This window comes from Tasmannia lanceolata, unplaced genomic scaffold (genome assembly GCF_043159265.1).
Source record: "Tasmannia lanceolata isolate RefF3 unplaced genomic scaffold, GAP_Taslan_0.1 ptg000036l, whole genome shotgun sequence".
NCBI lineage: Eukaryota > Viridiplantae > Streptophyta > Magnoliopsida > Canellales > Winteraceae > Tasmannia > Tasmannia lanceolata.
The window spans coordinates 357,501-362,500 of NW_027518713.1; positions in this window are offsets into that span (position 1 = coordinate 357,501).

The following is a 5,000-nucleotide window of genomic DNA, read 5'->3' on the forward strand; positions in this document are numbered from 1 at the left end:
GCACATTCCAGTGCCTATCCGGGCAAAAACGCCCTAAACCTGCGCATTCCAGCGCCCCGCAGCATACCACCCTCCTATAGGGTTTGCGCAACCAACCCGCCTAACCACCAGTGGCAACCAAAGGTGCTGTTAGCGACGACTTCTGAAGACGCAACGAGACGCGACGGGTTTGCGCCCAGACGCGACGGGACGATGCGGGATCTGCGCCCAGCCATGCCTACACCCGCCGACTTGCTGCGGGAGCTGCTCGCCCAAGCATGCCTAGCTTGCGAGGCCTGCGTGCAAGGCTAGTGTGCAAGGCTCGTGGGCAAGGCTAGTGCGCAAGGCTAGTGCCCAAGGTCTGTGTGCAAGGCTAGTGCCCAAGGCTAGTGCGCAAGGCTAGTGCCCAAGGCTAGTGAGCAAGGCCTGTGTGCAAGGCTAGTGTGCAAGGCTTGTATGCAAGGCTAGTGTGCAAGGCTGGTGTGCAAGGCTTGTGGGCAAGGCTGGTGCGCAAGGCTAGTGCCCAAGGGTTGTGTGCAAGGCTAGTGCCCAAGGGTAGTGCGCAAGGCTCGTGCCCAAGGCTAGTGCGCAAGGCTTGTGTGCAAGGCTAGTGCGATGGGCCAGTGCCCAAGGCTTGTGAGCAAGGCTTGTATGCATGGCTTGTGTGCAAGGCTTGTGTGCATGGCTTGTGCGCAAGGCTTGTGTCCAAGGCTTTTGTGCAAGGCTTGTGCGCAAGGCTAGTGTGCAAGGCTTGTGCGCATTGGCAGGTAGCCCACCACCATGCACGATCCAAATGCCACTCAAGCGACAACACGGTGCCAAGCCGGGCATGGTGTGCACTCAAAACCAATCAACGGACAGAGGTCATCATGCGTCATGGGGGGGATCTAGCAAGGCCATGGGGAAGGTCATGGAGGACCTTGGAAGCAAGCGCAAGACGAGAGCGAATCGAACAAGGGGCCAGGACGGGGCCTTGTGCCCATGGTCTTCGCAAGACTGCGTCCAAGGCGCCCGAAAGCCCAAGGGAACCCAAACCCGGCCGACACTTGCAATCGCACATGCTCTCTGCAACACACCATCAATGCCGCCCAACGGGGCCAGCACGAGCAGTCATCCGCAGTCCCCTGGCCCTGCGCACGTTTGTCTATGAAACCGAGCATCAATGCCACAGAAAGTGCCGGGGCGCCAGCTGGAGCCATCATCCGCGTTGCCATGGCTCGCTTGGCCTTGGCTTGCCAGTCCCCGACACGAGCAATCGCGCATTTTCTTTGCAACCGACCATCAATGCCGCCCAACGAGGCCAGCACGAGCAGTCATCCGCGGTCCCCTGGTCCTGCGCACGTTTGTCTTTGAAACCGAGCATCAATGCCACAGAAAGTGCCGGGGCGCCAGCTGGAGCCATCATCCGCGTTGCCATGGCTCGCTTGGCCTTGGCTTGCCAGTCCCCGACAGGAGCAATCGCGCATTTTCTTTGCAACCGACCATCAATGCTGCCCAACGAGGCCAGCACGAGCAGTCATCCGCGGTCCCCTGGCCCTGCGCACGTTTGTCTTTGAAACCGAGCATCAATGCCACAGAAAGTGCCGGGGCGCCAGCTGGAGCCATCATCCGCGTTGCCATGGCTCGCTTGGCCTTGGCTTGCCAGTCCCCGACACGAGCAATCGCGCATTTTCTTTGCAACCGACCATCAATGCCGCCCAACGAGGCCAGCACGAGCAGTCATCCGCGGTCCCCTGGCCCTGCGCACGTTTGTCTTTGAAACCGAGCATCAATGCCACAGAAAGTGCCCGGGCGCCAGCTGGAGCCATCATCCGACGTGCCATGGCTTTGGTCCCATGGTCTTCGCAACCGAGCATTCGTGACACCCGACGGGGCCAGGACACCAACCCTTCCGACACGAGCATTCGCGCATGTTCTTTGGCCACACAACGGCGCCAGCACGAGCAAAATCATCAGCGGTGCGGTGGCCTTGCACGGCCTTTTGTCTTTGGAACCAACCATCAGTGCCACGGGAAGTGCCGGAGTCCCGGCATCCGCGGTGCCAAGTCATTGCGCCCTTGGTCTCTGCAGCGGGGCATGCCGGGCACTCCCAACCATTGCAAGCAAGCAAGAAAGAAAGTAAGTAAGTAAGTAAGTATTACATATAGGGGCGGGACATGCGGGGAGTTCTGCGAAACGTGCACTACGGGGCACACGCGTACCTACCGGGGCATACCGACCCCTATTGGGGCACACGTGTGCATATCGGGGCATACCGGGCCTATCAGGGCACACGCGTACATACCGGGGCATACCGAGCCCTACTGGGGCACACGTGCGCATATCGGGGCGTACCAAGCCTATCGGGGCATTCGCATGTATCCCAAGGCATACCGAGTCTATCCGGGCATACGCGTTCATACCGGGGCGTAACGGGCCTATCGGGGCATACTTGGGCATATCCGGGCAAAAAATGCCCAAAACTTGCGCAACCTTGGCAACCGTGGTCCATTCCTCACTATATGCCATGGCCTTGTGCCCATGGTCTTCACAAGACAGCATCCAAGGCGCCTGAAAGGCCAAGGGAGCCCAACCCAGCAATGCCCAGCCAAGGCCAGGCATTCCAGTGCCTGCCCGGGCAAAAACGCCCAAAGCATGCCCCATTCCTTAGCCTATCCAGGCAAAAACGCCCAAAACCAGCCCATTCCAGTGCCTATCCGGGCAAAAACGCCCAAAGCATGCCCATTCCTTAGCCTGTCCAGGCAAAAACGCCCAAAACCAGCACATTCCAGTGCCTATCCGGGCAAAAACGCCCTAAACCTGCGCATTCCAGCGCCCCGCAGCATGCCACCCTCCTATAGGGTTTGCGCAACCAACCCGCCTAACCACCAGTGGCAACCAAAGGTGCTGTTAGCGACGACTTCTGAAGACGCAACGAGACGCGACGGGTTTGCGCCCAGACGCGACGAGACGATGCGGGATCTGCGCCCAACCATGCCTACACCCGCCGACTTGTTGCGGGAGCTGCTTGCCCAAGCATGCCTAGCGTGCAAGGCCTGCGTGCCCAAGGTCTGTGTGCAAGGCTAGTGCCCAAGGCTAGTGCGCAAGGCTAGTGCCCAAGGCTAGTGAGCAAGGCCTGGGTGCAAGGCTAGTGTGCAAGGCTTGTATGCAAGGCTAGTGTGCAAGGCTGCTGTGCAAGGCTTGTGGGCAAGGCTGGTGCGCAAGGCTAGTGCCCAAGGGTTGTGTGCAAGGCTAGTGCCCAAGGCTACTGCGCAAGGCTCGTGCCCAAGGCTAGTTCGCAAGGCTTGTGTGCAAGGCTAGTGCGATGGGCCAGTGCCCAAGGCTTGTGAGCAAGGCTTGTATGCATGGCTTGTGCGCAAGGCTTGTGTCCAAGGCTTTTGTGCAAGGCTCGTGCGCAAGGCTAGTGTGCAAGGCTTGTGCGCATTGGCAGGTAGCCCACCACCATGCACGATCCAAATGCCACTCACGCGACAACACGGTGCCAAGCCGGGCATGGTGTGCACTCAAAACCAATCAACGGACAGAGGTCATGCGTCATGGGGGGGATCTAGCAAGGCCATGGGGAAGGTCATGGAGGACCTTGGAAGCAAGCGCAAGACGAGAGCGAATCGAACAAGGGGCCAGGACGGGGCCTTGTGCCCATGGTCTTCGCAAGACTGCGTCCAAGGCGCCCGAAAGCCCAAGGGAACCCAAACCCGGCCGACACTTGCAATCGCACATGCTCTCTGCAACACACCATCAATGCCGCCCAACGGGGCCAGCACGAGCAGTCATCCGCGGTCCCCTGGCCCTGCGCACGTTTGTCTTTGAAACCGAGCATCAATGCCACAGAAAGTGCCGGGGCGCCAGCTGGAGCCATCATCCGCGTTGCCATGGCTCGCTTGGCCTTGGCTTGCCAGGCCCCGACACGAGCAATCGCGCATTTTCTTTGCAACCGACCATCAATGCCGCCCAACGGGGCCAGCACGAGCAGTCATCCGCGGTCCCCTGGCCCTGCGCACGTTTGTCTTTGAAACCGAGCATCAATGCCACAGAAAGTGCCGGGGCGCCAGCTGGAGCCATCATCCGCGTTGCCATGGCTCGCTTGGCCTTGGCTTGCCAGTCCCCGACACGAGCAATCGCGCATTTTCTTTGCAACCGACCATCAATGCCGCCCAACGAGGCCAGCACGAGCAGTCATCCGCGGTCCCCTGGCCCTGCGCACGTTTGTCTTTGAAACCGAGCATCAATGCCACAGAAAGTGCCGGGGCGCCAGCTGGAGCCATCATCCGACGTGCCATGGCTTTGGTCCCATGGTCTTCGCAACCGAGCATTCGTGACACCCGACGGGGCCAGGACACCAACCCTTCCGACAGGAGCATTCGCGCATGTTCTTTGGCCACACAAAGGCGCCAGCACGAGCAAAATCATCCGCGGTGCGGTGGCCTTGCACGGCCTTTTGTCTTTGGAACCAACCATCAGTGCCACGGGAAGTGCCGGAGTCCCGGCATCCGCGGTGCCAAGTCATTGCGCCCTTGGTCTCTGCAGCGGGGCATGCCGGGCACTCCCAACCATTGCAAGCAAGCAAGAAAGAAAGTAAGTAAGTAAGTAAGTATTACATATAGGGGCGGGACATGCGGGGAGATCAGCGAAACGTGCATTACGGGGCACACGCGTACCTACCGGGGCATACCGACCCCTATTGGGGCACACGTGTGCATATCGGGGCATACCGGGCCTATCGGGGCACACGCGTACATACCGGGGCATACCGAGCCCTACTGGGGCACACGTGCGCATATCGGGGCGTACCAAGCCTATCGGGGCATACGCATGTATCCCAAGGCATACCGAGTCTATCCGGGCATACGCGTTCATACCGGGGCGTAACGGGCCTATCGGGGCATACTTGGGCATATCCGGGCAAAAAATGCCCAAAACTTGCGCAACCTTGGCAACCGTGGTCCATTCCTCTCTATATGCCTAGCCTTGGCAACCGTGGTCCATTCCTCACTATATGCCATGGCCTTGTGCCCATGGTC